Genomic DNA, 12,896 nt, shown 5'->3' with positions numbered 1-12,896 from the left:
TATTTCTGGGTTAGTGGAGTCTGTAACCTGAAGTGTCTGTAACCCAAGGTACCACTGTAGTTGCTTTGGAAGACGATAATCAGGCATCCACACAACACGACCAGTCCAACGAAGTTGATGTTGAAGAATCATTGCTTATTGACAGTCTGAAGGCCCCTGCAAACTGAACCTTTCAATAGCAAATCTTCCCACCCTCCACCCCCACCAGTTGTGTTGCATCAGTACTAAAGAGCATGTAGCTATGAACTGCCCATCTCTCCAGATGGATTCCCTTGTCCGCACACATGCCTCTCCCACCTGCCTGCTTCCACACCATCATCTTCGTTAACTCTGGTTCGCTGGTCACCAAACAGAGTCCGGAATTCTCTAATCCGTTGGTGACCTCCAGTGGAACTTTCACAAGCAGAGCCATGTAACCCAATCCATCTCAATTCCATCTCTGGTGGGGCATTGTCTTTAGCTCTGGGCCTCTGTTTCCACCGCTCTTTCATGTGGGAAGGTGTGGAGGTAGGAACAACTCCCCCCCCTTTTTTTAAATAACCCAACCGGTACAGATGGTTTCCCCACCCCTTGCTGCCGAGTCTTTGTGTTGCATCTGCTTCTCCCTCCCCAATCTTGGCCACCTCTCCTCCTTCTAATTTTGGAAACTGAACATTACACGAGAGAGATAAGACACATTGGGAAATAATCCAAAGGCAGTTCTGGATCCTGCTCTTGTGTTTGACCGGACCAAACAACAGCAACCTGGCCTCTGCCTGTGTCTTTGCAACAGACAATGTGGTGGAACCTTGGATGTCCCGGGTTCAAATCCTAAGTCAGCCATGAAGCTCACTGGGTAACCATGGGGCAGTCATGATCTCTCAGCCTACCTTATACAGACTATACAATAAACCAATAAAACAGTAGAAACTAATACAGTAGTACCTTGGTAATCAGATAGCTTGGCTCCCGAACAAATCAGCTCCCGAACACTGCAAATCTGGAAGTAAGATGTCAGGGAACTGCCATTAGAAGAGGCGCAGGAAACAGAGGGGCAGTTGTGTTACAGGGAGCCTCCGAAAATCTTGTGAAGCAGTTCTTCTTCCGGTGATGAAGAAAACCCCAACTCCAGTGGGGAAGAGGTGAAAGGACCAGAGGATGCTGGTAGGAGCCTCAACACCACTCCTGGCAAAGCTGGCCAGGAGGGAAGCATGCCCCTTCCATCGCCCACCCTGCAATGAAGTCTAAAGTGCAAAGAGGGGAGGAAAAGGCTGGGCGTAACGAGAATTTTATGCTGGGGGAGGTCCAGGAAACAAGCACTCCCGGATTCTGCTAGCGATTGAGGCAGACATGAACTTTGGGGTTCTCCACTGTAAATAGTTTTGCACCTAAATAAAACCTGTAAAAGACAGGTCAGAGTCCTGCCGGGTTACTCGTGAGCAACCACCTTTGCCATCTGACATAAGTGTTCCGGTTTGCAAACGTTTTTCGGAAGCCAAACATCCAAGGTGGCCTCTGCTTGAGTGCAGGAAGCTCCTGCAGCCAATCAGAAGCCGGACCTTGGTTTTCAAATGGTTTTGGGAGTCGAAGGGACTCCCAGAATGGATTAAGTTCAAGAACCAAGGTACCACTGTAACCATATGAAACACAATTTGCAGTTCTACACAAATTAAAATAATCCCCAACCCCAACTAAACGTTTAACCCACCGCCAAATACAGCAAAAACAAAACAAAAAGACCCCAAAATTTAAAACGCCACAGATTAAAAACTATTTAAAACATTTAAAAGCATTTTAGACAGTTGCCCCAGCCCCATAGTTTGTTCCAGTGAGTCTGGGCGCCGCCCCCTAGGCCAGGTGGAAAGGGCCTTGCAGGGAGCGGTTTTCAGCACTCACTGCTAGGCACAAAGGGATGTTGTTCAGATAAAACGGGAGGGGTGGCCCGTGAATGTCGCTCATGCAACTTGGATGAAAAGCAGGACAGAAAAGCGAATCCGTTAACAATATAGTTATTGTTATTTATTAAATTTGTATACCACCCTTCATCCGAAGATCCCAGGGCAGTTTGCAACAGGAAAATATGAAATGTTTTAACATGAGCTTGATCTGCAGAAATAAGCTGGTGAAATGGTTCAAAACATGGCCACCTGCTGTTGCCTGAGCATCAAGGTGCAGCTACAAGAGTTGGTTCAAAAGCTGGCGACTCGGTGGCTGTGTGGAGGGAAGCAAGAAGAAGAAGAGTTTGGATTTGATATCCTGCCTTTCACTCCCCTTCAGAAGTCTCAAAGCGGCTAACATTCTCCTTTCCCTTCCTCCCCCACAACAAACACTCTGTGAGGTGAGTGGGGCTGAGAGACTTCAGAGAAGTGTGACTAAGGTCCCAAGAGAGACTTCAGAGAAGTGTGACTAAGGTGACTAAGGACTAAGGCCCAGGGTCACCCAGCAGCTGCATGTGGAGGAGCGGAGACACGAACCCGGTTAACCAGATTACGAGTCTGCCGCTCTTAACCACTACACCACACTGGCTCTCAGTCTCACACTGGCAAGTCTTGCATTGCAGCAAGGGGCTGGACTGGATGACCTGTGGTGTTGTTCACTTGCGTAGAACTCTACACCCGTTTCCCCCTGCACAAAGAAAACAAAACAAACCACCCCCGCTTAGGTTTGGCATCTTTTTATGTTGTCTTTTTCATCATTTGCAGCCAGGTTAATATCTCTGTTCCCTAGAGCCAAACACTTTCCATCAGCTCTAAATTGCCGAACAGCTACAGGTGCTTGCTTCAGCTTGTCTTGGGGTGGGAGGAGAGAAATGCTTGCAGAGTGACACACACTGCCGGCATGGTTTGACCACGGTGCAATAGCAGAGCACGTGCTTTCCATGCAGAGGACCCTAGGTCCAACCTTTCCATTTAAATGAAGGGGATTGGGTAGAATGGGATGGGAAAGCCCTCTCCATGAGACCTTGGAAAGCCACTGCTGTTCAAAAAGGGTACTAAAGGAGCTTGCAGGTGGAATCTCAGAGCCTCTGTCTATAATCTTGGGGAACAGCTGAGGTCCCTGTGGACAGGAGGCAGGCAAATGTTATCTTCAGCTTCAAAACGGGGGGAAAGAAAAGCCAGGTAACTAGTGATCAGTGAGCATGTCATCAATACTGGGAAATGTCTTCAAACAGATAATTAAATGGTCCATCTGTGAGCACTCAGAAAAGGATGCTGTGATTACTAGTAGTATGGGTTTCTCAAAAACAAGTCATGTCCGACAAATCTCATTTCTTTTCTTTTTGGATAGAGCTTAGTGGATCAGTGGAATGCTATGGACGTAGTGTATCTTGATTTCAGTAAGGCTTTTGACAAAGTCCCCCATGGTAAAGCTGATAAAATGTGGACCGGAAAAGGTAACTGGTTAGGTGGATGTTCTGTCAATGTGTTATGGTCCTTCTTCATGGCAGCTTCCTATCTCCCTAGCAGACAATGTTTTGTGTCACTGGGAAGACGGGAATTCTGTATTGATTTGCTATGGATGTTTGTATGTGATGCCAATAAAAGGTTTGATGAGGATGATATAAAGCAATGAAAGCCCAACATCAAACAACTAATTCCTCCAAGAAGTATAACTGTTCGGCACCCTGAACTTCATGCTTATGAAGAAGCAAAGGGTGTTGATTCTTTTTTACACTATTTGCTACACAGGTGGGTAAGACAAAAGCGAGATTAGAAATTCCCATCCAGAACCAAAATCTCACCAGATTTTGTAGGTACATGAAGCTACATCAGCTCCAGCTATAATCAGAAGAAGGTCACATTCCAGCTTCTTGGGGGGCAGCAATACTGAGCTGCATCCAAGCTGGGGGGAGGGGAGGAATGTTTGCATGGCAAGAGACACCCTCTAACACCTCCTTATTTTCCCATCCCCATTGGCCTTCTCTGAGCTCTGTGGTCACCCATTTCACAAAGAACTTCACATGCAGCCCTCGCAAATTGTTCTCCTTTTCACAGAAGTCCCTTGTGGTGATGTTGATGACTCAACGCCCTCCTGGAGACAACCTAATCTCCCTGTATACCCTAAGGGGATGCTACTTGTAAGCAAACTGGTTAAGAAAGAAACAAAAATTCCACTCTGCCTCAATTTCTGTTTCTGAAGGAGCACTTTGGTTCACACTGTCAGGCCTGGAACACACCGTGAGAAAAATTCAAGGCTCTTCTTTCTGGCTCCCAACATCTGTGGGGACAGACAAGATGGGAGAATTAATCTGAGAAGTTCCCCAGCTGATTCCAGAACACAGAAGAGTTCAACAAAAGGCCATGGTAGACATGGGTGTAGGGACTCCTCCAACTCCTGCTGAATCAGATGGGGGTGAGGATCGCTAGATCCATGCATCACACTCTTTTATCAGTCTGCATTCCCCCATGGAAACTGTGTATTGATAATAGGTTATCTGAGAATTAGAGGATCTTTCATCACCTATAGCAAAGTGTGGATGTGACTATGGTTAGGATGGACAACCTTTGACCCTCCAGACATTGGGCTACAACCTCCATCATTCCTGACCATTGTTATGCTCCCTGGGGCTGGTAAGAATTAGAGACCAACATCATCTAGAAGGCCACAGGATCCCCATCCCTGCACCATCGGGTCAAATGGGTTCCATAGGTTTTGTATTTCTTCTGGTTGTACCCAAAAAGAGCTGAAATTGACCTCCAGAAACATGGTTTCAAAAGCTGATGGAACTATGTATAGTTGCTTGTGTGATAAGTCACTGAACTGCAGGTGACAGTGAAGGTTCTGGACCAGTTCTGCCCTCCCAGACTGGCTAGTGGACCTTCCTGGGCAGGAAGGAATACAAGAGGACTTCCTGCCTGAGTGGAACTTTGCTTGATAACCAAGTCCTTCTGAGCTCTGCTGTTTTCCTATATTTCTGATTGGTTTATTTCCTGCTTGCTCATTTAGCCCAACTCTTCACTTCTCCTTTGATCCTGATTTGCTGTTTGGTTTGACTACTGGACTTATTCTATGACTCCTACTTCAGACCACATGTGGCTGTTCTTGGCCTTGATGCATGAACAGTATTACCAATACATTTTGGCATGCCTGTTGCAGGTACATATTGAAGAGTAATGCCCCCAAAGTAGGGTTCTTTGTCTTTTTCTCATTTGTTGACCAGACAAGTCCATCAAATCTTCAAGCCGTCTTCCACTATCTGAAGGTCTGGTACATGGAAGATGGAGCAAGCTGGCTTTCTGCTGCTTTGGATGGTAAGACCTGAAATAAAGTACTCAAGCAATAGGAAATGAGATTCCAACTATACATTAGGAGGAACTTCCTGACAGTAAGAGGTGTTCAACATCCTCAAAACGTGGTGGACTCACCTTCATTTGAAGTCTTTAAACAGATTTTGAGTAGTCATCTGTCTGTGGTTCTTCAGCTGTAATTCCTTCATCGCAGAGGGGTTGGACCAGATGATGCCTGGGGATCTCCTTCCAACTTTATAATTCTACGATTCTATGAAATAAGACAATCATCTATAACCTGGCTGTGCTCTACTTGGGGCTACCTTTGAAGGTGACCTGGAAACTACAACTAATCCAGAATGTGGCAGCTAGACTGGTGACTGGGAGTGGCCGCCAAGACCACATAACACCAGTCCTGAAAGACCTACATTGACTCCCAGTACGTTTCCAAGCACAATTCAAAGTGTTGGTGCTGACCTTTAATGCCCTAAACGGCCTCAGCCCAGTATACCTGAAGGAGTGTCTCCACCCCCATCATTCAGCCCAGACGCTGAGATCCAGCTCTGAGGGCCTTCTGGCGGTTCCCTCCCTGCGAGAAGTGAGGTTACAGGGAACCATGCAGAGGGCCTTCTCAGCAGTGGCACCCGCTCTGTGGAATGCCCTCCCATCAGATGTCAAGGAAATAAACAACTATCTGACTTTTAGAAGACCTCTGAAGGCAGCTCTGCTTAGGGAAATTTTTAATGTTTGATGTTTTATCGTGTTTTTAATACAGTGGTACAGTGTATTAATACAGTGTTTTTAATACAGTTTAAGAACAGATTAGTTTATGAACAACTTGGATTAAGGACTCTGCAGACCTGGAAGTAGGTGTTTTGGTTTGTGAACTTTGCCTTGGAAGCAGAACATGTCCCGCTTCCTGTTGAGTGTGTTCCATTTGTAAATTGAGTCCCCCGCTGCTATGGGAAAGCATGCCTTGGTTTAAGAACGCTTTGGTTTAAGAACAGACTTCTGGAACGGATTAAGTTCGTAAACCAAGGTACCACTGTATTCTTTTGGGAGCAGCCCAGAGTGGCTGGGGAAACCCAGCCAGATGGGCAGGGTATAAATGATAAATTTGTTGTTGTTGTTGTTGTTGTTGTTGTTGTTGTTGTTGTTAATGCAGGACACACTGATGAAGGACCAGAGCACCTGTAAGCAGCTCATGCTCAGCTCAAGTACTTGTTCCCAGCACCCAGCTCCCAGTCTTTCACATACAAAAATTCACTCCTGGTTTTCACCCAAGCTTAGTTTATCATCATCACCACCACCATTTCCAGTGCTATAGCTGAGCTCCCAATCCTTTCACAGTAAAACAACCCTTGGTTTTCGCCTATTTCATTTTAGCAGTGTCTTTTAAAGCCTTTGTGCTGATGTTTTTCTTACACAGTTGGGAGTCAGAAACCCTCACCGATCGACAGCAAACCCAGATCTCTGCTAGTAGATCCCAATCCGCTCTCTCTCCGCCTGCCTCCATACAGGACTGCATGACCCAAGTTCACCAATAAGCACAGTTATATAAATGGTAGTGTTGTTGTCTTCTCCCTGTAGTACCTTATTAGTATCCAGCTATTACCGAAATTATTACTGAGAGAAACCCTTGGGCTTTGATTTTTAATCACACGGGCCCATGCCATCAGCTGCCAACAAATTATTTATTTACCATATTTATATCCCACGCCTTTGACACAACGGTGTTCCCAGGGTGCCTTTGCAATGAAAATGAAACCACAATACAAGATAACACACATATGCACGAATCTCAAAACAGTGGATAAATCTCAAAGGGTCACAGCAAAATAACAGCACAACGCCTAACTTGAGATGCGCAATTTAGGTTTTCTCATTTTCCCAATCTTGGGTTCAGCTCTCCAGATTTCAGCATCAGCTTGCGGTTTATCTATTCCTTCATGAAAATTCACGCGCATGTTAGTGCGAATTTCACATAATATATACCATTTTGTATGCAATTTCCCCGTGTGTATGTAAATGCAAAGCGATTTCCCCCAATATAACACATTTTGGTATGCTTTTTTCACCAACATGCACATTTTACCTGAGTATATGCATCTTTGAACACATTACATGGCTGGAGAACTCCATTGCAAAATTCAGAGAAGTGTGAATTTTTAAGAACAGCTGTGTTTCAGTTAACACAATCTTTTGGAACGTACAAATCAGAGAAGTTTGCTTTTATTAATTAATCAATGAAATGTATATGCCACACTTCTTCTGAGTCTCACAGGGGCGTTTACAGTATAAAAACCACAAAAAATATATAACATAACAAAAAGCCAAATGATGTGAACTGAACTGAATTTCTTCCTCCCCCACCAGTACTCCTAAGTGCTTAAAAGTGGTGGTGTGTTTTTTTAAGGGGGTTGTAGTCTAGCATCTGGAGAGCTGCAAGTCCTCCATTCTTGTCCTGTATACCAGAATCTAGGAACATGAGCTTGCCATCAAAATCAGAAATCAATGAGAGAACATTCCAGTCTCCCAAGGCATTCTGCTGCTGACCTGAAAATGGGAACGTAAACAACTACCTCATACCAGGCCAGTATTGTCTCCCTTGACTGGTAAAAAGGTAAAGGGACCCCTGACCATTAGGTCCAGTCGCGGACGACTCTAGTGTTGCGCGCTCATCTCGCTCTATAGGCCGAGGGAGCCGGCGTACAGCTTCCGGGTCATGTGGCCAGCATGACTAAGCCGCTTCTGGCGAAACCAAAGCAGTGCACAGAAATGCCGTTTATCTTCCCGCCGGAGCTGTACCTATTTATCTACTTGTACTTTGACGTGCTTTCGAACTGCTAGGTTGGCAGGAGCAGGGATCGAGCAACGGGAGCTCACCGCATCGTGGGGATTCGAACCACCAACCTTCTGATCGGCAAGCCCTAGGCTCTGTGGCTTAGACCATAGCACCACCTGTGTCCCTTGACTGGTAGTCTCTTCCTTTTTTCAAGACGCGGTGCTCCTTAGGCAGCAATAAAAATAAACCCTTCTCTCAAAACCCAGCATCCAACAAAGCTGAATGTTAGACGATTTGGGGCAGTACCTCTTCAACACAGTGTGCCATTAAAATATGGAACATGTTGCTTCAGGAGGCAGTGATGGCCACTGTAAGGCTTCGGGGAATCAAATCTCTCCCACAGTGGCAGCCAAGAATCAGAGAAACAATAAAAGTTCTTACCAAGCAATTTATTCAATAATTCACAGAGAGCGACGAAGGAATGCAGCTTTCCCTAAAAATGATGTTGCTCCAAGTAAAGTCCCACCCCCCTACATCTACCCTATTCGACGTCACTCCTGCGTTGGCTATTTTGAGCTTTTTGCCTCTGAGCTCTCTGTTCTATTACCCTCAAAGCCCGCCTGGTCCTGGAAGAAGGGGGATCAGGAATGCTCTTCAAGGACATTGAGTCTGTGAGCTGTCTCTCCCCTGGTTCTTCTTCTTCCTCTTCTGCTTGCTGTACCTCCCCCAATATTTCCCAGCTTCTCCCCTCTGCAGCCTCTGAACTATGCCCTTCTGCAAACCACTGTTCTAAATCTATACTGTCCTCCTGTTCTTGGGAAGGTTCAGGAGAAGGGTGTGTGGTCCCCACCATCCCTCCTCAGTCCAGCCCCTGACAGCCACCAACATGGAAGCCTTTAAAAGATTATTAGACCTTTTCACGGAGGACAAGGCTATCCATGGCTACTAGCCATAGAATCATAGAATTGTAGAGTCGGAAGGGATCCCAAGGGTCATCTAGTCCAACCCCCTGCAATGCAGGAATCCTGCCCACAGCCATCAGTGAGGTGGGCTTGAACCTTGGTTAACAGCCTGGCGCACTGATCCATTGGAGGCCATGCTGTGGCTTCATAGTCCGAAATGAGTCTGAAAACCAGTTTCTGGAAAGCACAGAGTGCTCTTGTGGTTACGTCCTGCTTGCCAGTTTGCCACTGGCATCTGGTTGGCCACTGTGAGAACAGGATGATGGACTAGCGGGGCCAGTGGCTTCATCCAGTAGATCCTTCTTATGAGAAAGCCCAAGTTAATCTTTGCTTCCTTGTTTACTCAAGAGCTAGAAGCCAGGGTGTTTTCTTCTCACAAGCTGGTGGCCAGAACTCCATCCTTCTTCTTCCTGTTTTCCACAGGGCCTGTGCTGTTGGTGAACACACTTTCCATTGGGGAGCCAAGATACCTTCCATTGCAACAGGGCTAACTCAACACTGGCTCAGCCCCAGCAGATACCTGCCCTGACAAGCAGCTCGGACCATTATAAGTTCCCAGTACCCCAAAAAAGCAACCGCCAATCATAGCCTGGTATAGTTTGCGAGGCAGTCCTTCTGAAAGAAGCCTAGGTTTGCTGCAACCAAAGGAGGTGTTGCCAGCTTCCTCCAGGTGAGTAAGACAGATTTATTGGGAAGAGCTGGCCCCAGTTACAAGGGTGTTCACCGTGGTTCCAAGATGGATTGCTTTTGTGTGTGACTGGGTGTAGACATTCGCCACTGTGTTGTGGGTGGATTGTCTACGTGGAATCCTGGCCTATACTGTTTCAAATGGCTGTGGCGAAACACCAGCCCCAAAGAGCCAATGAAATGAATCCATTCCCCATTGGGCATGTGCTATGAAACAGCAATGGCAGCCAAACCTTTGGGCATGAGGCAAGCCCAGAATGTTATTACCACTTTACATTTTGATATGGTTTTGTCTCTAGTGTTCTGGGGAGTAGGTGAAGGCCAGGGCAGTTGTGGCTGCCTGCCACAGTTAAGCTCACAAGCCCTCTTTCCCATACCAAGGCGTGCCTCTTCTTCCCTGCCACGTGTTGGCCATCCATGCTATTCAGCTGCTATATCATCCCCTCCAAGAGTCCTGATTTTCCAAGGACAGTCGCAGAATTACAAAAGACATCCCAGCTTCTGATTTGATCATGGGATGTCTCTTTTTCCCCTGCCAGTGCCGCCGTGGGCGAGGAAGAGAATCTATTGCCACGGAGACCCAGCCCTGTGAGGCACACTGGCTCTGATGGGCAGGCAGAGGGCAGGGCTACCCTGGGTGGGAAGAAAGGGGGAGCAGAGCAGAGAGCAAAGAGTATTGATTTTTTAATAATAATAATAATAAGTTTATATGCCAGCTACCTGGCTGGGTTTCCCCAGCCACTCTGGGTGGATCCCAACAGAATATTAAAAACACGATAAAACATCAAACATTAAAAACTTCCCTGAACAGGGCTGCCTTCAGATGTCTTCTAAAAGTCATTCTTTCCCATTCTTTCCCCCGCTGATTCTGAGTCTAAACATCTGTTTGAACTTTTCTATTGCATTTGTATTAATGTTTCTTTCTATCAGACTTACTGCGTTGCAGTTAACTTTGTGCCAGTTATGTGTTTTGCACATTTTCACCCTCGCCTCTGTTTTCTGCTGTACTCGGATGCATTCGCGACTCACATTATTAAGACGCATTTACTATTTCAACATTGGCTTCTATTTTGTGGCAAGTGCATGGCTGCATTCTTCTGTAATTTTATGTGTAATAAAAACAAAAAAAGGAAATAGATTGAGCCTCAATATGACTATATCATAAAATCATGTTGTAGGAAGGGATACTAATTTAGCCAGCTAGCCCTGGTGATCATCTAATGTTTTTTGGATGGATTTTACTGCTAAATTGATTTTTGAATTCTGAATTTACTGTTGTTCACGTTTTATACTGTATTTTATGCTGCTTTTTGTTGCATCAATTAAGTGTTTTAAATTTGTTGTTAGCCACCCTGAGCCCGGTTTCTGAACCGGGAAGGGCGGGATATAAATAAACATTGATTATTACTGATTATTATTATCTAGTCCAGCCCCCTGCAGTGCAGCAATCTCAACCAAAGCATCCATGACAGATGGCCAGCCAACCTCCAAGGAAGGAGAGACCACCACCTTCCGAGGGAGACGGTTCCACTGTTGAACAGCTCTTACTGTCAGAAAGGGCTTTATACTGTCTATCCTTCTGGGATGCTATCCTTTTGAAAGGGAATATTTCAGTGGCTTTAGAATCATTCCCTCTATTTCCCCAAGTGCAGGCGTGAGTGCCAGCCCTAAGGAAGCCAAAAGTGCATGTACAGAGAGAGTTGGAAACGCACAGGTTTGCAGAAGACCAAAAATCTTTACAAAATTTTCCCCCAACCCTAAAAGAGCCAATGAGACCAGTGGACACAGAATGCTAAGTGTCTATTTTCTTGTTTTCCATGTGGGTGGGATGGGAAATAAGGAGAAAGGAATGGAATGGAGGAATGTCTCAGTGGAGGGAATGTAGCTGTTTGACTGGAGCCGTGAATATGAGCCATTCTCACTGCGGCACTTGCTATTTCCCATCTCCATAAGATCATCCCTGATCCCTCCTTGTGAGGGATGCCTCAAGAGATGATGTGCATCTGCCATAGCGCTTTCTGCGTTCTACGGTGTGAATCTCTGGTGTGAAGGATCATCTCACCAGGGTGAATAAAGCAACAGGTTTGTGAATTACTTTGCATCAGGAGGACATGGGGGAGAAAGGAATGCTGGTGCTAGATGGGCTTCTTGCACATGAGGTTTAGACCAGCTGCCACTGGTGTGTGTGGAGGTTAATACCAGCTGCCACTTATGCCAAATAAGGGCAACACTCCATAAATACTTTGAATTCCTAGACACCACCAGCATTCTGTGTCGTCCTGCACCTGGGATTTCTCCAGCCCTGCCTTAAGGGTGTTTTCAGAGGTCACACGGTCACTGCCTCTGGGATGGCGATTGCAAGCAACCGCACATCACAACCACTTGCGTTGCCCCACGATTAAGTCCTACCCCCAGCCTTTTAAGCTGGGGGTGGGTGGGGAGTCAGCCAGACCTCTAGGGAGAGGAGACCAGCCCATCTTTCTTTACGGTCCTAAGGTGTGTCTGTTCAATCCCACATCCTTTCAGGTGTGACCACACAGCTGCCCATCGGGATTTCAAAGGAGAGCCGCAACGCTGAATTATGCACCACATGAGCCAACCTGATGGCTGAGTTCATAATCCGAGCTTCTTCTTTGTGTGCCCTCCCCAAGGGAAGTGCAGAGAGCAGCAACATGACAACAGGCCTCTTTCAGTTGTGGCTCCCCATTTGTGGCTCCTTAGGGAAGCACTGTCTGTTTTTAAGCAACTGACGATAACATTCTCTTTTTTTTACCCAAGATCACAGTTTTGAACTGGGAGGGTAGTTAGAGCGGCCTTTGTAGCACTTGTCCTTTGAGTGGGGTGAGTAGGATGAGCTCCTTTCAAATATATGATCAGGTGTGCATTTCGGGGTTTTTGTCTTTTGCCGGTTTTTTATCTGATTTTAATGTCTCCTTCCGGCAACTCCTGCAGCCAAGCTGTATTGCTCTGCTTTGCTTTGGGCCACATCAGCGAGGCTGAGAGGGGGGGGTCTTGTCGTCTGGGTTGCTCAGGACCCTTAAACGCACTGCCCAGGCTCGCGCCCCAGGAAGCTCACTTCAGTGCCGCTAACTCAGTGGTTTGACTTCACCACTGGAGGCGCACTCCATTGTCTCTCGAGACAAAAGAGGCAGACATACTTCATTTTTACTGTTATAATAATAGTAATAATTTGCTGCCCATCTGGCTGGGCCTTCCCAGCCACTCTGAGTGGCTCCCAACAGAATATGAAAAACA

At 46.3% G+C, this 12,896-nt stretch overlaps 1 long non-coding RNA gene across 1 annotated transcript; it reads left to right on the top strand.

The window, feature by feature from the left end:
* Nucleotides 1-9,560: 9,560 nt before the first annotated feature.
* LOC309516105 lies at nt 9,561-12,595 on the top strand. Its single transcript, XR_014212777.1, has 3 exons — nt 9,561-9,624; nt 11,595-11,723; nt 12,168-12,595. It is a non-coding gene; the product is annotated as an uncharacterized lncRNA (long non-coding RNA).
* Nucleotides 12,596-12,896: the final 301 nt, after the last annotated feature.

This window comes from Podarcis vaucheri (genome assembly GCF_965113315.1).
Source record: "Podarcis vaucheri genome assembly, chromosome: 13".
Taxonomy (NCBI): Eukaryota; Metazoa; Chordata; class Lepidosauria; order Squamata; family Lacertidae; genus Podarcis; species Podarcis vaucheri.
Note: the sequence above shows the minus strand (reverse complement) of the source record. Positions and strands in the feature narration are given on the sequence as shown.